The sequence below is a fragment of the Hemibagrus wyckioides genome, linkage group LG06, assembly GCF_019097595.1.
Source record: "Hemibagrus wyckioides isolate EC202008001 linkage group LG06, SWU_Hwy_1.0, whole genome shotgun sequence".
Taxonomy (NCBI): domain Eukaryota; kingdom Metazoa; phylum Chordata; class Actinopteri; order Siluriformes; family Bagridae; genus Hemibagrus; species Hemibagrus wyckioides.
In genome coordinates, this window is record NC_080715.1 from 44,810,886 (window position 1) to 44,832,950 (window position 22,065).

At 44.3% G+C, this 22,065-nt stretch overlaps 1 protein-coding gene across 7 annotated transcripts in view; it reads right to left on the reverse strand.

Moving 5' to 3' along the window:
- Nucleotides 1-22,065, reverse strand: part of ptprk (protein tyrosine phosphatase receptor type K) — a 185,983-nt gene that overhangs the window by 137,413 nt on the left and 26,505 nt on the right. The window lies entirely within an intron of this gene.

Sequence of the window (22,065 nt, forward strand, 5' to 3'; positions counted from 1 at the left end):
AAGAGTCATTTGTGTAATTGTAGCATTTCTGTGCGTTTTCCCGAGTGCTTTATGAACAGATCTGAGAGAAACGGCGACATTCCAGATTTTCCCGTTACGCTTCCGACGCCTAACCCTAACCCAAGATACCTCAAAACTCTCAGCTCATAGTCGTCTACAATGCTGATTAGTCAATCGGTCAGTCAGTCACACAGTCTGACCTCAAACACAGCTTTACAAAATAACAACAAAAGCTAAACAACTCAAATGTACGAGTTTAAACTTCAAGAATTTAAATTCTTGTTTTTTAAAAAAAACAAACATGACTTGTTTTTAATAATCACAATATAAAATAAAATACGCATTAAAACTGACTCAAAAACTCAAAAAATAAATTTTATTTCTCTAAAAATTTAAACATTTCATTTTAATATAATTATCAAAAAACAATAAACAAACATTGAAGCTAATATGCTTTTTTTAATTAATTAATTAAATTATTTATTTATCTATCTATTTTTAATCTTTTACCTTCTCAGCAGAGTTTACAGATTTCTTTTGTCAAAAAATAAAATAAATAAATTATAAAAATGATCAGAATTTAAAACACAATTGCTCCAGTGTGTTTTGGAATGATTCAGTTGTTTCTAAATAAACTAATTAATCAGTTAATTTCATATTAGCTTTGTTGTTGTTGTTGTAAACTTGACGCCTCCACACTGTGATATTTTTTATTAAATTAAATATATTTGCTTTTGTATGCCATAATTCTGTTTGCGCTAATCCTTCTGAGATTTAAAAAAAAACACACGGAATAAAATAAATAAATAAATAAATAAATAAATAAATAAATAAAAGGCATGATTAATAACAATAAATAAAATTCATAATAATAATAATAATAAGCAACAAGAACAATAATAATAACAACAACCATCAATAACAACAACAACAAAACAACCAACCAGAACAAGAACAATAATAATAGCAACAATAACAACAAAACAACTGATAACAAGAAAACAATAACAACAACAATGGCAACAGCAATAAAAATAGCAATAATAATAATGACAATAATAAATCTGAAGACTGTACTAAAGAGAAAGCCGAGTGAAAACTGAAGCTAATTCATCGTCATTTTAATCTCCAGAATCACAAACTTTTTTTCAGTTTTTTTCATTCAGTTAAATAAAATAGTTGAGTTTAAAGACAGACGGCAAACAAACGACAGCATCCTGTCTGATCTTCTGATCTCAGATTACTTCTGTGTTTTAATTCAGAATGACTTTCTTCCTTCAATTCTTTACTGAAACTTCATGACTCCTGCAGCAGTGAAACGACACCTGGATCAGTCTTCTGGATCTAATTCTGGACTCAGGGAAAAGATTCACTCCTGAAGCTCTGTGTGTGTGTGTGTGTGTGTGTGTGTGTGTGTGTGTGTGTGAGAGAGTGAGAGTGTGTTGACTCAGTTGACAAGACGGTAGGCAAAAACAGAGAGCGTGAAAGACAGAGAGAAAGAGAGAGAGAGAGAGAGAGAGAGAGAGAGAGAGAGAGAGAGAGCGCTTCAGGACACTGTCATCCTTCCCTTTTGCTGTTTCTCTCCTTCTGTCTCTTTTTCTCTCCATTATGCGCGAGACGAGTGCAAAAACAAACTCTTGAAGGCTGCCCTGTATGAAATGTGTCAGAGATTGCCGAGAGAGAGAGAGAGAGAGAGAGAGAGAGAGAGACACCACAGGGCTGATTCCCGTCCCTTGTTCTTCCTGAGGTCATGGGTCACCTCTAAGAACAAAAATACACAGTGCTCCAGAGAACACAACAAACACAGCAAACACACAAACACCTCCAGCCCTGATCCAAACCTCTCCATCTTCATCTCTATTACTATCAAATTCTCCATCACAATCTCCATCACCATCTCAACCTCCATCTCAACCTCCTTCACCATCTCAACCTCTATCACCTTCACAATCTCCATCAACATTCACAACCTCCATCACAACCTCCTTCACCATCTCAACCTCCATCACAACCTCCTTCACCATCTCAACCTCTATCACCTTCACAATCTCCATCAACATTCACAACCTTCATCACCATCTCAACCTCCATCTCAACCTCTATCACCTTCACAATCTTCATCAACATTCATAACCTTCATCACCATCTCAACCTCCTTCACCATCTCAACCTCCTTCACCATCTCAACCTCCTTCACAACCTCCTTCACCATCTCAACCTCCATCTCAACCTCCTTCACCATCTCAACCTCTATCACCTTCACAATCTCCATCAACATTCACAACCTCCTTCACCATCTCAACCTCCTTCACCATCTCAACCTCCATCACCACCTCCTTCACCATCTCAACCTCCATCACAACCTCCTTCACCATCTCAACCTCTATCACCTTCACAATCTCCATCAACATTCACAACCTCCATCACCATCTCAACCTCCATCTCAACCTCTATCACCTTCACAATCTTCATCAACATTCATAACCTTCATCACCATCTCAACCTCCATCACCATCTCAACCTCCTTCACCATCTCAACCTCCTTCACAACCTCCTTCACCATCTCAACCTCCATCTCAACCTCCTTCACCATCTCAACCTCTATCACCTTCACAATCTCCATCAACATTCACAACCTCCATCACCATCTCAACCTCCTTCACCATCTCAACCTCCTTCACCATCTCAACCTCCATCTCAACCTCCTTCACCATCTCAACCTCCATCTCAACCTCCTTCACCATCTCAACCTCCTTCACCATCTCAACCTCCTTCACCATCTCAACCTCCATCTCAACCTCCTTCACCATCTCAACCTCCATCTCAACCTCCTTCACCATCTCAACCTCTATCACCTTCACAATCTCCATCAACATTCACAACCTCCTTCACCATCTCAACCTCCTTCACCATCTCAACCTCCTTCACCATCTCAACCTCCATCTCAACCTCCTTCACCATCTCAACCTCCATCTCAACCTCCTTCACCATCTCAACCTCTATCACCTTCACAATCTCCATCAACATTCACAACCTCCATCACCATCTCAACCTCCTTCACCATCTCAACCTCCATCACAACCTCCTTCACTATCTCAACCTCCATCTCAACCTCCTTCACCATCTCAACCTCCATCTCAACCTCTATCACCTTCACAATCTTCATCAACATTCACAACCTCCATCACCATCTCAACCTCTATCACATTCACAATCTCCATCAACATTCACAACCTTCATCACCATCTCAACCTCCATCTCAACCTCCTTCACCATCTCAACCTCCATCACAACCTCCTTCACCATCTCAACCTCCATCATAACCTCCTTCACCATCTCAACCTCCATCACAACCTCCTTCACCATCTCAACCTCCATCACAACCTCCTTCACCATCTCAACCTCTATCACCTTCACAATCTCCATCAACATTCACAACCTCCATCACCATTTCAACCTCCATCACAACCTCCTTCACCATCTCAACCTCTATCACCATCACAATCTCCATCAACATTCACAACCTCCTTCACCATTTCAACCTCCATCTCAACCTCTATCACCATCACAATCTCCATAACCATCATCATCATCTCAACCTCCATCACCATCTCAATCTCCACCTCTGCATACCACACTAAAGGTCTCTATGTGCCTGTTAACAACTATCTTTTCAGTTTCTTCTCCAAAAAACCTCTCCTGAAAAAATTCTCTCCATCCTTCCTCCAACCATCCTTGAGATTTTTCTCTGAACATCCATCCAAAGCCACAAAACCTCCACGACATTCACCAGATTCTAAATCCTGTCTCCAAAAGCTCAGAACATTGCCTCATCCCTCAGACGCTCACAAACCCTCAAATCTTCTTAACTCTGAGATTTGCCAAATCTGTGAATGCACAGCAGACGAGTTCCTCTCGGTTCCTGACGCTTTCAGCTAGAAAAAAGAGGTTCATACACAGGTCTGACATTTTATTCTGACAAACACAGAAAAATAACACAAAAAAAGGATTTACTGCCTTCATTCCTCATGCATGGTGTGTGTGTGTGTGTGTGTGTGTGTGTGTGTGTGAGATCAATACTCTCGTCCCATGATGATGGAGTGTATGTAAGCGTCTCATCTCGCTCTGATTAATCTTCTTTATTTAGCGCTTTGCATCTCAGAACAAACACATTAGCTGAAGGTTTTCTGTGAAGTCTGGAGGAATCGTTCATCATCTTCACTCTGCTTCTGTACAGGCAGCGAGAGAAGCAAGAGCAGTGCGAACGTCACAACACACATCCAATCTCTCGCTCCAATCTCATCTTTCACTCTGATCTCACCATCATCTCAGCTCCAGATCAACACTGTGTAGCACCACCACCATAACATCAGCACCACCATAACATCAGCACCACCATAACATCAGCACCATAACATCAGCACCATAACATCAGCACCACCATAACATCAGCACCATAACATCAGCACCACCATAACATCAGCACCACCATAACATCAGCACCACCATAACATCAGCACCATAACATCAGCACCACCATAACATCAGCACCATAACATCAGCACCATAACATCAGCACCACCATAACATCACCACCATAACATCAGCACCATAACATCAGCACCACCATAACATCAGCACCACCATAACATCAGCACCATAAGAAGAAGAAGCAGAAGAAGGAGAAGAAGAAAATTATGAAAAAGAAGATGCAGAAGAAGGAGAAAATGAAGAAGGAGAAGAAGAAAAAGAAAACTTCTTGACAAACAGGACTGTAACACAGAGCAGGGGTGAGTGATGACTGGGTCATGTGACGTGCAGGGGCTGATGGGTAATGCAGTTAAGAACTGCTTCCAGCAGAAGCACAACATTATGTTCCTCTGAACTCTGAGGATCTACTGAAGCTTCTCCCAGAGGAGCAGATACAGAACTAACACCTACATGGAGAATTAATCCCATCTGAATAGGGCTTCAGCTTCAACACACACGGAAAGCCAACAGGGTCAGTTTAGTTCAGACTCACAACTGACCAGAACACCATTCAGTTCCTTACACTGATTAGAGAAAACGAGTTCTCCACAGAACCTCAAGCGGATCCACGTGAAGAAGGAGACGAGACGCTGGGGAGAAGAAGAAGAAGAAGCCAGGCTTCCTTTCTCCCAGCATTTCAGATCCCCAGAGTGAAGAGTTCAGTGGGATTAAACTCGCACAAAGCCATCAGCGTCGCTCAAACCTCGCTCTTCGTTATCACCTGCAGAGAAAAAGGTCAGATCCTCCACACTGAAACATCCTCTGACCTTTTTACACGTCTGCTGCCATGTCAGAAATAAAAAAGGAAAAGAAATTTACATTTTAATAAAAGGAAGGAGAAGGTGTTAATTAAACGTGCCCCATGTTCCAGCCTTCCTCTACATCACTCTGAACCTCACAGCTAAAATCCAGACCTGACTTCATTCATCACGCTCTTCTACTTCTCTACAGAAACCAGACCAAAGACAAGATTCTGTCACATTTCTACTGTGTCACGTCTCCACTGCGTTTATATCTTCACTCCGTCACGTCTCCACTCCGTCACGTCTCCACTGCGTCACGTCTCCACTGCGTTTACATCTTCACTCCATCACATCTCCATTGCGTCACGTCTCCACTGCGTTTATATCTTCACTGCTTCACGTCTCCACTGCGTCACGTCTCCACTGCGTTTACATCTTCACTCCGTCACGTCTCCACTGCGTTTACATCTTCACTGCGTTTACATCTCCACTGCGTTTACATCTTCACTGCGTTTACATCTTCACTCCATCACGTCTCCACTGTGTCACGTCTCCACTGCGTTTACATCTTCACTCCATCACGTCTCCACTGCGTTTATATCTTCACTGCGTCACGTCTCCACTGCGTCACGTCTCCACTGCGTTTACATCTTCACTCCGTCACGTCTCCACTGCGTTTATATCTTCACTCCGTCACGTCTCCACTGCGTCACGTCTCCACTGCGTCACGTCTCCACTGCGTTTACATCTTCACTCCGTCACGTCTCCACTGCGTCACGTCTCCACTGCGTCACGTCTCCACTGCGTTTACATCTTCACTCCGTCACGTCTCCACTGCGTCACGTCTCCACTGCGTTTACATCTTCACTCCGTCACGTCTCCACTGCGTCACGTCTCCACTGCGTTTACATCTTCACTCCGTCACGTCTCCACTGCTTCACGTCTCCACTGCGTTTACATCTTCACTCCGTCACGTCTCCACTGCGTCACGTCTCCACTGCGTTTACATCTTCACTCCATCACGTCTCCACTGCGTCACGTCTCCACTGCGTCACGTCTCCACTGCGTTTACATCTTCACTCCGTCACGTCTCCACTGCTTCACGTCTACACTGCGTTTACATCTTCACTCCGTCACGTCTCCACTGCGTCACGTCTCCACTGCGTTTACATCTTCACTCCATCACGTCTCCACTGCGTCACGTCTCCACTGCGTCACGTCTCCACTGCGTTTACATCTTCACTCCGTCACGTCTCCACTGCGTCACGTCTCCACTGCGTCACGTCTCCACTGCGTCACGTCTACACTGTGTTTACATCTTCACTCCGTCACGTCTCCACTGTCACGTCTCCACTGCGTTTACATCTTCACTCCGTCACGTCTCCACTGCGTCACGTCTCCACTGCGTCACGTCTCCACTGCGTTTACATCTTCACTCCGTCACGTCTCCACTGCGTCACGTCTCCACTGCGTCACGTCTCCACTGCGTTTACATCTTCACTCCGTCACGTCTCCACTGTGTCACGTCTCCACTGCGTTTACATCTTCACTCCGTCACGTCTCCACTGCGTTTACATCTTCACTCCGTCACGTCTCCACTGCGTTTACATCTTCACTCCATCACGTCTCCACTGTGTCACGTCTAAACTGCGTTTACATCTTCACTCCGTCACGTCTCCACTGCGTCACGTCTCCACTGCGTCACGTCTACACTGTGTTTACATCTTCACTCCGTCACGTCTCCACTGTCACGTCTCCACTGCGTTTACATCTTCACTCCGTCACGTCTCCACTGCTTCACGTCTCCACTGCGTTTACATCTTCACTCCGTCACGTCTCCACTGTGTCACGTCTCCACTGCGTTTACATCTTCACTCCGTCACGTCTCCACTGCGTTTACATCTTCACTCCATCACGTCTCCACTGCGTCACGTCTCCACTACGTCGTGTCTCCACTGCGTTTACATCTTCACTCCATCACGTCTCCACTGTGTCACGTCTCCACTGCGTTTACATCTTCACTCCGTCACGTCTCCACTGCGTTTACATCTCCACTGCGTTTACATCTTCACTCCGTCACGTCTCCACTGCGTTTACATCTCCACTGCGTTTACATCTTCACTGCGTTTACATCTCCACTGCGTTTACATCTTCACTGCGTTTACATCTTCACTCCATCACGTCTCCACTGTGTCACGTCTCCACTGCGTTTACATCTTCACTCCATCACGTCTCCACTGCGTTTACATCTTCACTCCATCACGTCTCCACTGTGTCACGTCTCCACTGCGTTTACATCTTCACTGCGTTTACATCTTCACTCCATCACGTCTCCACTGTGTCACGTCTCCACTGCGTTTACATCTTCACTGCGTTTACATCTCCACTGCGTTTACATCTTCACTCCGTCATGTCTCCACTGCGTTTACATCTTCACTCCATCACGTCTCCACTGCGTTTACATCTTCACTCCATCACGTCTCCACTGTGTCACGTCTCCACTGCGTTTACATCTTCACTCCGTCATGTCTCCACTGCGTTTACATCTTCACTGCGTTTACATCTCCACTGCGTTTACATCTTCACTGCGTTTACATCTTCACTCCATCACGTCTCCACTGTGTCACGTCTCCACTGCGTTTACATCTTCACTCCATCACGTCTCCACTGCGTTTACATCTCCACTGCGTTTACATCTTCACTCCATCACGTCTCCACTGCGTTTACATCTTCACTCCATCACGTCTCCACTGTGTCACGTCTCCACTGCGTTTACATCTTCACTCCATCACGTCTCCACTGTGTCACGTCTCCACTGCGTTTACATCTTCACTCCATCACGTCTCCACTGCGTTTACATCTCCACTGCGTTTACATCTTCACTCCATCACGTCTCCACTGTGTCGCGTCTCCACTGCGTTTACATCTCCACTGCGTTTACATCTTCACTCCATCACGTCTCCACTGTGTCACGTCTCCACTGCGTTTACATCTTCACTCCATCACGTCTCCACTGTGTCACGTCTCCACTGCGTTTACATCTTCACTCCATCACGTCTCCACTGCGTTTACATCTTCACTGCGTTTACATCTTCACTCCATCACGTCTCCACTGTGTCACGTCTCCACTGCGTTTACATCTTCACTGCGTTTACATCTTCACTCCATCACGTCTCCACTGCGTTTACATCTTCACTCCATCACGTCTCCACTGCGTTTACATCTCCACTGCGTTTACATCTTCACTCCATCACGTCTCCACTGCGTTTACATCTTCACTGCGTTTACATCTTCACTCCATCACGTCTCCACTGCGTTTACATCTCCACTGCGTTTACATCTCCACTGCGTTTACATCTTCACTCCATCACGTCTCCACTGCGTTTACATCTTCACTCCATCACGTCTCCACTGCGTTTACATCTTCACTCCATCACGTCTTCACTGCGTTTACATCTCCACTGCGTTTACATCTCCACTGCGTTTACATCTTCACTCCATCACATCTCCACTGCGTTTACATCTCCACTGCGTTTACATCTTCACTCCATCACGTCTCCACTGCGTTTACATCTTCACTCCATCACGTCTCCACTGCGTTTACATCTTCACTCCATCACGTCTCCACTGCGTTTACATCTTCACTCCATCACGTCTCCACTGCGTTTACATCTTCACTCCATCACGTCTCCACTGCGTTTACATCTTCACTGCGTTTACATCTTCACTCCATCACGTCTCCACTGTGTCACGTCTCCAGTGCGTTTACATCTTCACTCCATCACGTCTCCACTGCGTTTACATCTCCACTGCGTTTACATCTTCACTCCATCACGTCTCCACTGCGTTTACATCTTCACTCCATCACATCTCCACTGTGTCACGTCTCCACTGCGTTTACATCTCCACTGCGTTTACATCTTCACTCCATCACATCTCCACTGTGTCACGTCTCCACTGCGTTTACATCTTCACTCCATCACGTCTCCACTGTGTCACGTCTCCACTGCGTTTACATCTTCACTGCGTTTACATCTTCACTCCATCACGTCTCCACTGCGTTTACATCTTCACTGCGTTTACATCTCCACTGCGTTTACATCTTCACTCCATCACGTCTCCACTGCGTTTACATCTTCACTCCATCACGTCTCCACTGCGTTTACATCTTCACTGCGTTTACATCTCCACTGCGTTTACATCTTCACTCCATCACGTCTCCACTGTGTCACGTCTCCACTGCGTTTACATCTTCACTGCGTTTACATCTTCACTCCATCACGTCTCCACTGTGTCACGTCTCCACTGCGTTTACATCTTCACTCCATCACGTCTCCACTGCGTTTACATCTTCACTGCGTTTACATCTTCACTCCATCACGTCTCCACTGCGTTTACATCTTCACTCCATCACGTCTCCACTGTGTCACGTCTCCACTGCGTTTACATCTTCACTGCGTTTACATCTCCACTGCGTTTACATCTTCACTGCGTTTACATCTTCACTCCATCACGTCTCCACTGTGTCACGTCTCCAGTGCGTTTACATCTTCACTCCATCACGTCTCCACTGCGTTTACATCTCCACTGCGTTTACATCTTCACTCCATCACATCTCCACTGTGTCACGTCTCCACTGCGTTTACATCTTCACTGCGTTTACATCTTCACTCCATCACGTCTCCACTGCGTTTACATCTTCACTCCATCACGTCTCCACTGCGTTTACATCTTCACTGCGTTTACATCTCCACTGCGTTTACATCTTCACTCCATCACGTCTCCACTGCGTTTACATCTCCACTGCGTTTACATCTTCACTCCATCACGTCTCCACTGCGTTTACATCTTCACTCCGTCACGTCTCCACTGCGTTTACATCTTCACTCCATCACGTCTCCACTGCGTTTACATCTTCACTCCATCACGTCTTCACTGCGTTTACATCTCCACTGCGTTTACATCTCCACTGCGTTTACATCTTCACTCCATCACGTCTCCACTGCGTTTACATCTTCACTCCATCACGTCTTCACTGCGTTTACATCTCCACTGCGTTTACATCTCCACTGCGTTTACATCTTCACTCCATCACGTCTCCACTGCGTTTACATCTTCACTCCGTCACGTCTCCACTGTGTTTACATCTTCACTCCGTCACGTCTCCACTGTGTTTACATCTTCACTCCATCACGTCTCCACTGCGTTTACATCTTCATTCTGCTCACGTCTTCACTGCGTTTACATCTTCACTCCATCACGTCTCCACTGCGTTTACATCTTCATTCTGCTCACGTCTTCACTGCACTCAAGCTCAAGCGCTAATCTTTAACTCCTGTTAGCGCTGCATGATAAATGTAATAACGGTGTAATTGTAGTCACCTGGTGTATTTTGGACACGATTTGTCCACATTTCTGAGAGAAATGTCCACCTTTCTGACACGTTTCCACATACGCTACGTCTGTATGAAGTCCAGACTTAACAGCTACGTGTTAGCAATGTGGAGGAAATAAACTGTGTAGAAAAAGTATTTACAGCTAAATATATTACACTGATGATATAAAAGTCTTTGGGGAAATAACAACGAAAAATTTTACTAGATTTCAGCTAAAAATGGATTTTCTGAGGTAATTGTGATATTTATCATACACAAGACTGTTAGCTAGCAAGACTTTTGATCATGATCATGGATGAATTTTATGAAGGTTCTTAAGGAGTAAGAGGTTTTATTTTCTGGAACCGGTCACCAGAATCTCTGAAGTGAGAAGTGTTTATTCATCTGAAGCTGCGAGGAATCTGTTTACGTTTTTCTGGTTAATGCACTTTCACTCCGCTCGCGTCTTTCTTTAGAACGTTAGCTAGAACGGTAGATTAGGAATACTAGCTATGTTAATCACGTGGTTTCACTGTACTGTAGGAAGACGTCGCGGATCCTCCTCGGTTTCTTCGATCGTTATCGTTACAGCGCTGTCTGTTTGTTAGCGTAACAACGGAACACTAAAATCACGTCATATGTCTGTGGAGAAGTATTCTTAACGCTAACGAGCGAGCACAGGATCTAACAGTAGCGTATTCTCAGATATACAGCGTGACCCGAGTGAAGTCGTGTTACTTACTGATGAAAAAAAATAAATAAAAGTCTCTTCAGTTCAGACGCGGAGCCGTCAATCAAACGCACGAGAAAATAAACTCGTTGCCTATAAAGTCAGGATTCGGCTTTAATTCTCCTGACATTTCAACAGCGCAAACATCTCCAAAAAAAGTGCAGGAATGTTAGAGCACCTCTCTCTTTCTCTCTCAGTACAGGGGAAAAACTCTCGCATTACCACAAAACTCAAAATTAATAACTTGTCAACTTAGCAGCGTTTAATCTCCGATTTAAAGGTGTTGACTCCACGCTGCCCGGGTTTCCAGCGTCTCTGCCTGCTGACATCAAATGAATGCAAATGCAGAGAGAGAGAGAGAGACAGAGAGACAGAGAGAGACAGAGAGAGACAGAGAGGGATTGAGGAAAAGAGGGGGATTGAGAGAGAGAGAGAGAGAGAGAGAGAGAGAGAGGAGGAGGAGGAGGAGATTTTTCTCTCCATCGTGTCAAACCATGAGCGGATTCTCGGTATGTAAATCAGAGAAGCAGCAACGCAGCTCTCTCATCCGGCTCTCAGACTGCAACGGCCAACAAGACCGTCTCTCTCACTCTCTCTCCCACACTCTCACTCTCTCTTTCTCTCTCTCTCTCTCTCTCTCTCTCTCTCTCACTCTCTCTCTCTCTCTCTCTCTCTCTCTCTGATGAGCACTGCTCTAACAGCACACACACACGTTTCCTCTCTAATGTACAGGACTAAGGTTAGGACCTGCAGGAAAACTGAGACAAAATCCAGCTGCTGACTTTAAACTCACTGCATTATAAAATTTGTAAGAACACAAAAAGTCAAAAAAATCACTTTTTTATTTTTAATATATTGAATAAATAAATGAGTAAATAATAAATGAAGTAAGTTAATAACTAAACGAATACATTCACTGATATTAATTAATAAAATAGAAGTAAGCCAATGAGTAAATAAATTAATATAAAATTAATTATAAGCGCCTCTGGAAATGAAATAAATAAATAAATAAATAAATAAATAAATAAATAAATGGATTCACAAATTATTAAAATGTTTTATTAAAATTAAGGTTAATATAAATATGGAGGTTTTTTTGGAAGGTAAATAAATAAAAAAAAATTTAAAAAAAAAGGTCTAAACTGCACAGAAGTGTGAGGTGTAAAGTTTCTAGAATATTCATTTTATTTATTCTCCTCTTTTTCATACTGATGTGTTTTTTATTTTATATAGATATATATATGTATATATATATATAAAAAAAAAATATAAATATATATCTATATAAAAAAAATATAAAAAATATATACATTATATATATATATATATATAATGTTCAGGAATCTTTTTAAAACATTATGTTAATTTAGAATATTAAAAATGTAAAATATTAAATTTAATAAGAATATGGAATCTACACAACAATTATGCAATAATAATAAGTTTTAGTTTACTGTACTATGCAAATTTAGATTTTAATTATTTATTTTAAATATTATTTTTTAAATAATTAGTCCTATTTATGTAAATGCCTCAGCTTCCTCCTGAACGCACTTCAACCTCGAACAGACTCCACACCTACACGCTGCTCTGTCCCACACACACACACACACACACACACACACACCATCTGACCATCTCACACACTGGAGTGTATCCAGAGCGCCGCGTCTCACAGAAGTGTTTGGTTATGAAATAATTGTAACGGAACTCCTTTAGCGTCTCGCTCCTACTCTTATCCATCAGATGCTCCCTAACTAGGGGCCGTAATTCTCTCATCATGTCCCAGTCCTCCTCCTCCTCCACACACACACAGTGACGCTTACTCTTAGAAATCCCTTAGTAAAATGTCCTCCGCTAGTAGAGCAATGATACAGGACACGTTTCCACGGTAACGATACGCCGCCTGTTAACTATCATGATACATCATTTACTCGGTGATCAGCCGAGCATTTACGCGTGAGCACTCGGTATGAAAATGCTCAGCGCCACGCTAACGGCTCCAGATGGGCCTTTAATGGCCAACATGGCCACTCTAGCTGCAAGGACACTAGCCGCCTCATTTGCATACTAATCTACGGCTGCGCATATTCATGACCCGCTAATGAAATAATGGCCTGTTCTTCATTTGCATAATAAAATAATTATCGTGTGTGATAAAGCTCGAGGGTGACGCACGTCCACATCCAAGAGATGAAAAGATGCGTTAATGACTCTATCGGTGAGGGAGTGAGCGCTACACACACACACACACACTCAATAAAAGAAATGTTTATACACTAAACACATTAGAGAAATGCAGCAGGGTTTTTATTCTATAACATCAGTTTGCATGATGCTAAACTGGTAGCCACAAACTTCCATTACTTCCACACGCTAATTACATTAGCATTATAGCATCAGGGCATTAACACAACAAACATCACTATATTTATTCAAGAACACAGACAGAAGACAGAGAAAGAGAGAGAAAGATATATAAAGAAGGTGTGGTCAGTGTGTGTCAGTTATAATAAAGAAGGTGTGGTCTCTGTGTGTGTGTGTGTGTGTCAGTATAGAAGGCATGGCCTCTGTGTGTGTCTGTCACTTACACCAACTTGTTTTATTATAAGTTTAACACCATAAAAGACAAGGGGAATGAACACACACACACACACACAGTTAAATGGAGGGAAATTGAGTAGAAAAGAACTGAAGGTGACATTGGTCTTGGTGTGGATGGAGCTTTCGCTGGTTTTACTACACACAGACACACACTACACACAGACACACACATACACTACACACAGACACACACACACACACTGTTGCAGACAGCTGTTTTGTGACACACCTCACCTCATCAGCTCATTAACCCATGCTTCACGAGGTTAAAGGGAGGGAAAGACAGAATGCTAACACTAACACACACAAACACACACACACAAACACACACACACACACACACACACACAAACACACACACACACAAACACATGCCAACAAGTGCTAAAGTAAACACTAACACACAAATATCATGACATCAGGCTGATATCAACACACACCCCTTTATATTCAAGCTTACTTTAAGATTTTAAACACACTCACACCTTATATACACAGACAATGAGCCACGCCCACCAGGCAGGACAGGCAGGAGTGACCACACACACGTCTCTCTCTCTCTCTCTCTCTCTCTCAGATGTACAGTAATGCCAAGTGTGTGATTAAAGAAAGAGTTTGTATGAAGGAGATAAAACAAGCGCAGACAGAGAAATGAGCTTTCTCTGTGTGTGTGTGTGTGTGTGTGTGTGTGTGTGTGTGTGTGAGAGAGAGAGAGAGAGAGAGAGAGAGAGAAATTAAAGGGTAGAAACACAATGAAGGGGAAACAATAAGTTCTGATTTAATAGAAGTGTGCATTGTGTTCCAATCCTAAGGAATTTCTCTAGATAGACAGCCTTTAAAAGGTAGGATCAGTGGAGGACGTGTGGAACAGTGACGTGTGGAACAGTGACGTGTGGAACAGAGACGTCTGGAACAGTGACGTCTGGAACAGTGACGTGTGGAACAGTGACGTGTGGAACAGAGACGTGTGGAACAGAGACGTGTGGAACAGTGACGTGTGGAACAGTGACGTGTGGAACAGAGACGTGTGGAACAGAGACGTGTGGAACAGTGACGTGTGGAACAGAGACGTGTGGAACAGTGACGTGTGGAACAGAGACGTGTGGAACAGTGACGTGTGGAACAGAGACGTGTGGAACAGTGACGTGTGGAACAGTGACGTGTGGAACAGTGACGTGTGGAACAGAGACGTGTGGAACAGTGACGTGTGGAACAGAGACGTGTGGAACAGTGACGTGTGGAACAGTGACGTGTGGAACAGAGACGTGTGGAACAGTGACGTGTGGAACAGAGACGTGTGGAACAGTGACGTGTGGAACAGTGACGTGTGGAACAGAGACGTGTGGAACAGTGACGTGTGGAACAGTGACGTGTGGAACAGAGACGTATAGAAAAGTGATGTGTGGAACAGAGACGTGTAGAACAGTGACGTGTGGAACAGTGACGTGTGGAACAGAGACGTGTGGAACAGTGACGTGTGGAACAGTGACGTGTGGAACAGTGACGTGTGGAACAGAGACGTATAGAAAAGTGATGTGTGGAACAGAGACGTGTAGAACAGTGACGTATAGAACAGTGACGTATAGAACAGAGACATGTGGAACAGAGACGTGTAGAACAGTGACGTGTAGAACAGTGATGTGTGGAACAGAGACGTATAGAACAGAGACGTGTAGAACAGTGACGTGTAGAACAGTGACGTGTGGAACAGAGACGTGTGGAACAGAGACGTATAGAACAGTGACGTATAGAACAGAGACATGTGGAACAGAGACGTGTAGAACAGTGACGTGTAGAACAGTGACGTGTGGAACAGAGACGTGTAGAACAGAGACGTGTAGAACAGTGACGTGTAGAACAGAGACGTGTAGAACAGTGACGTGTGGAACAGAGACGTGTAGAACAGAGACGTGTAGAACAGAGACGTGTAGAACAGAGACGTGTGGAACAGAGACGTATAGAAAAGTGATGTGTGGAACAGAGACGTGTAGAACAGAGACGTATAGAACAGAGACGTGTGGAACAGTGACGTGTAGAACAGTGACGTGTGGAACAGAGACGTATAGAACAGAGACGTGTAGAACAGAGACGTATAGAACAGAGACGTGTAGAACAGTGACGTGTAGAACAGTGACGTGTGGAACAGAGACGTGTAGAACAGAGACGTGTAGAACAGTGACGTGTAGAACAGTGATGTGTGGAACAGAGACGTATAGAACAGAGACGTGTAGAACAGTGATGTGTGGAACAGAGACGTATAGAACAGAGACGTGTAGAACAGAGACGTGTGGAACAGAGACGTGTGGAACAGAGACGTGTGGAACAGAGACGTATAGAACAGAGACGTGTAGAACAGTGACGTGTGGAACAGAGACGTATAGAACAGAGACGTGTAGAACAGTGACGTGTGGAACAGAGACGTATAGAACAGTGACGTGTGGAACAGAGACGTCTAGAATAGAGACGGACTTGACGTGTGTAAAGAATCTAAACAGCTAAAGAAGATAAGGCTTCTGTGTTACTGACGAGGTACAATAACTGATGGGGCAACTAAATAACAGGGTGAATAAGTGGTGACTCAGTGGATATGTGTAACTGACGGGGCAAGTAACTGATGGGGCGACTAACTGGAGGGGCGACTAACTGGAGGGGCGACTAACTGGAGGGGCGACTAACTGGAGGGGCGACTGACAGGGCAACTAACTGAGGGGCGACTAACTGGAGGGACTAACTGACGGGCTGATTAACTGATGGGGCGACTAACTGGAGGGACTAACTGACGGGCTGATTAACTGATGGGGCGACTACTTGAAGGGGCAACTAACTGACCGGCAACTAACTGACGGGGTGACTAACTGGAGGGACTAACTGACAGGGCAACTAACTGACCGGCAACTAACTGACGGGGCGACTAACTGGAGGGACTAACTGACGGGCTGATTAACCGGGGCTGATGGGGCGACTAATTGAAGGGGCGACTAAGTGATGGGGTGACAAACTGAAGGGGCAACTAACTGACAGGGCAACTAAAATACAGGGCGACTAAATGACAGGACACATGACTGATGGGATGACTAAACAATGGGGCAAAATAACTAATAGGGCAAATAAATGACTGGGTGCAATAACTAATGGGGCAACTAAATGACTGGTCCAGTGAGGTACATGCGTAACAGGGCAACCTCAACAGATCATATTTTGTGTGTGTGTGTGTGTGTGTGCGCATACATGTGTGTGTGTGCGCGTGCGTGTGTGTGTGCGTGTGTGTGTGTGTGCGTGCATGTGTGTGTGCACATGCATGTGTGTGTGTGTGTGTGTGCGTGTGTGTGTGCGTGCATGTGTGTGTTTGCGTGCATGTGTGTTTGCACATGCATTTGTGTGTGTTTGTGTGCGTGCATGTGTGTGTGCACATGCATGTGTGTGTGTGCATGTGTGTGTGTGCGCGTACGTGTGTGTGTGTGCGCGTATGTGTGTGTGTGTGCGCGTGCATGTGTACGTGTGTGTGTGCGCGTGCATGTGTGTGTGCACGTGTGTGTGTGTGCACGTGCATGTGTGTGTGTGTGTGCACGTGCATGTGTGTGTGTGTGTGTGCACGTGCATGTGTGTGTGCGCGCGTGCGTGTGTGTGTGTGTGTGTGTGTACGTGCATGTGTGTGTGTGCGCGTGCATGTGTGTGTGTGCGCGTGCATGTGTGTGTGTGTGCATGTGCATGTGTGTGTGTGTGTGCACGTGCATGTGTGTGTGTGTGTGCACGTGCATGTGTGTGTGTGTGTGCGCGTGCATGTGTGTGTGCGCGCGCGTGCATGTGTGTGTGTGTGCGCGCGTGCATGTGTGTGTGTGTGTGCGCGTGCATGTGTGTGTGTGTGTGTGCGCGTGCATGTGTGTGTGTGTGCGCGTGCATGTGTGTGTGTGTGCGCGTGCATGTGTGTGTGTGTGCGCGTGCATGTGTGTGTGTGTGCGCGTGCATGTGTGTGTGTGTGCGCGTGCATGTGTGTGTGTGTGTGTGCGCGTGCATGTGTGTGTGTGTGCGCGTGCATGTGTGTGTGTGTGCGCGTGCATGTGTGTGTGTGTGCGCGTGCATGTGTGTGTGCGCGTGCATGTGTGTGTGTGTGCGCGTGCATGTGTGTGTGCGCGTGCATGTGTGTGTGCGCGTGCATGTGTGTGTGCGCGTGCATGTGTGTGTGTGTGCGCGTGCATGTGTGTGTGTGTTGTAGTCAACTACATTTCTTCAAAACCAGTTGTTTTGTTGCATTTCCTCATTCTTTCACTCACTTACAGATAACACACTGTGTGAGAGAACATTCTCTGCCACACTCGTGTGTGTGTGTGTGTGTGTGTGTGTGTGTGTGTGTGTATACACTAGGACTCTCAATCCCTCCTTGTGTTAATCCTGAGCTTTGGTCTTGGTGAAAGGAAGTTAATATTGAAGCACTGAGCATGATTTGAGATGCAGCCGGTCCGTTTCAGCCGTTAGCATGAAGGGAAGTTTTTTCTTTCTTGTGAGCGTTTACACAAAGGTCAATCATTTACAGAGTCCACTATGACACAGCACTCGACCTTCAAACATCTCTGAGCCGCTAACGGATCAGCCGAGCGTAGGTAAAGGTAGAGTTTGGCCAAAAATGTCAGGTGAAAATTTCCTCTCCTGCCATAGATGTAGTGGATCAGACACGGCGTGTCACATGTTTGACTCATTAGCTGCAGTCGCCGTGTAGCCATGTAGTTTATTAGCAGCAATTCCACCTCTGTGGAGTAATTTAGATGTTTAAAGGTGTTATAAACCCCTGAAGTCTTGGTGTTTGTGTGTTGTTGTGTACGTCACGTGGATGGAAGCTGATGATGGTTCGAGGTTTGTGTTAAAAATCCACACTGACGTGAGGGATTGATCCAGTATCCATCACTGACACAGAGTCATTTCAGTCAGTCAGAAGATGTCAAGTGACTCGACTCAGAGCGAGTGTCTGAATCAGTGAATCGTTCATTCCTGACTGAAACAGAGTTTGAGATCTGTCATTAGAATCATAAATGGCCCCTTTGTCATTAGAGTCATAAAGGTTATTTGCCCCTCTGCCATTAGAGTCATAACAGAAATTTGCCCCTTTGTCATTAGAGTCATAACAGAAATCCCCCCATCATTAGATTCATAAATGACATTTGCCCCTCTGTCATTAGAGTCATAAGTAAAATTTTCCCCATCATTAGAGTCATAAATGATATTTGCCACTGTGTCATTTAAGTCATAAAGGAGATTTGCCCCTCTGACATTAGAGTGTCATAAATGATATTTGCCCCTCTGTCATTTGCGTCATAAAAGAGATTAGCCCCTCTGTCATTAGAATTATAAAGGACATTTGACCCTGTAATTAGAGTCATAAGGGAAATTTGTCCCATCATTAGAGTTATAACTCATATTTGCCCCTCTGTCAGTAGAGTCATAACTGATATTTGCCCCTCCGGTTCCTCATAACTGCCTCCTCTCTGTATTTTCGGTTCTGACTGATTCTCACTTCTCCCTCATGCAGCGACTCAAATAATCTGTTTGTTTATGTCTAAGAATCATTCCTGAATCACAGAATCGTTCCTGAATCACTGAGTCATTCCTGAATCACTGAGTCATTCCTGAATCACTGAATCATTCTTGAATCACTGAGTCATTTCCTGAATTAGTGAATTAGCCATTTCCAGTCATTAGTGGAGATTTCCTGCATTTCAGCTCCAGAGTCAGGTTTCAGGGTTATTTTTGAAGAACATGTACACACAGGTTAATCATTAACGGAGTCATTCTGGGGAATCAGCATCACATGCTACTGTTCTACATCCTAAACTGATCCTCACACACAACTGAACAGCTAACGCTAATCGAGTTTAAATGCTACACGCGCAGGAGACTTAGCTTTAAAAGAAGAATTAGCGTTAAACCCCTGAGTGTGGATTCAAACAGCTTCCTGATCTTCAGTCAGAATTTTAAAAAAAACTAGCGAGTACGAGAGTCCGCACACTTTAAGATGTAGCGCTGCAGGTTTGTTCAGGTTGTGATTTAGGGGGGAAACGCCTCAGTCTGGAGAATTAGCATGACATGCTAGTGCTCTCCATCTCACACAGACAGACAGCAACTTTTAAGTCAAAGTGACAACCGCTCATTTACTCCGACAAATATTTCTGCTGCTGCCCTGAAAGCCAATTAAAGGAGGAAGTGCTCGTATCCTCTAGCAGCCCGAGGGCTGGTGCACACGCACGCACACACACACACACACACACACACACACACACACACGGGGAAATGGGAATTGACTTTGGCTTCCACAGCAGAGCAAAAAGGCAAGGAAATTTTTTGGAAGGAAAGCAGAACAGTAAATATTTAAATGAGCTTGAGGACGTAGCGCTAACGCCGAGGCGCTTGTTAAATTCCGCTTTTTGAAGTGTGCGAGTGTGCTAAACAATGGAACAGGAGCGATACGGGCCATGAGAGGACTGTCTAATGGAATAATAAAGGTCAAAGGTCAAGGGTGGAGATGGACGCAGTGAGGTGATGATGGAAAGGTACGGTGTGGAACATCTCACAAGAAGACTGTGTTTAAACTTATCCACACACACACACACACACACACACACAAAAGCATGTCACAGCCTGCAGAAGATCAACCCCCACAAAACCAAGACTCTCACACTGACAGAAATGTATTTAACAGGCCTGAAGTGTGTGTGTGTATGTGTGTGTGTGTGTGTGTGTGTGTGTGTGTGTGTGACAAAGCTGCAGATTTGTGGTGGGCAGCATTTTTACTGTTCGTGTCTGCAAGAGGCGATAAACCCATAAAACTGACCAGGACACACACACACACACACACAGTGTAAAATCTCTACGAGTCCTTGTAGGTTTTTTTTCCACACTGCCTCGAGGACGAAAACATAAAACTCCAGCCGTGTGTGTGTGTGAACATGAGCACTACACTCTTAGCATGGATATTAGAGTCATAATGTTATTATTAAAGAAACTTCAATACTCAGGGTCAAAGGTCACATTGTATAAAATGGTACCACACTCCCGGAAAGAACGGAGGGAGGGAGGGAGGGAGGGAGGGAGGGAGGGAGGGAGGAAAGAAAGAAAGAAAGAAAGAAAGAAAGAAAGAAAGAAAGAAAGAAAGAAAGAAAGAAAGAAAGAAAGAAAGAAAGAAAGAAATGATTTCGGAGGGAATTTGATCAGTCAGTCAAGCATTACAGTGTACACACACACACACACAGTGCCCTGCCCTCCCCCTGTAATTCCACACAGTGATTTCCACACACAGAGTTTAGAGGAGCTGAAGCTCAGACACAAACATCAGTACATACTACATACACCTTCACATAGAAACACCAGCAAGTTTAACTGAAGAAAGAAAAAAATTGTTTTTAATTCAGAAAGAAAGAAAGAAAGAAAAGAAAAATAGTTGCAATCTCTCTTTCTCCGTCTCTCTCTCTTTCTTTGTCCTCAATAAATCTCCCAACCTTGAGAAAGAGATAATTAGCGTCTGAGTCATTTACATCTGAACGATTAGGAGTCAGGACCGGTGTGTGTGTGTGTGTGTGTGTGTGTGTCTGCGCGCACTAACAGCGCTAATACTACGTTAACATGACAGTGAGTCATCATGATGTTCATGACTAAGACACTAACTCAATCCAAGAGCTAGCTACAGATTAACATAGCTAACATATCCCAATAACATGTTAGCAAAGCATAATGTAGCTTATGCGCACAAGCCATATGTTTGAGTGAACAACAGCTAAACATTCGAGCCATAACTGCTGAGAGACAAGCTAATGAGAAGCAACATAACAGTTTATTTGCTAGCTAGCCTGAGTTAGGTCTGTACTGTTAGCTATTACATCAAATTAACAACAGTGAAGAAAAATCTTAGAAAAAGTCGATCAGCAGCAGAAGTTCGTTCTCCAGCCTGAGTTCTAGTCATAATGTGATGTCATAAAAGGAGGTGTGGCTTTAATCAAGTGCTTGCCAATGAGATGAAGAGCTTCAAAAGAGGCAGAGCTTAAATCAGAATAGAACATGAGTAATAAACGTTATCATTTAACTGTGTGCATGTGTT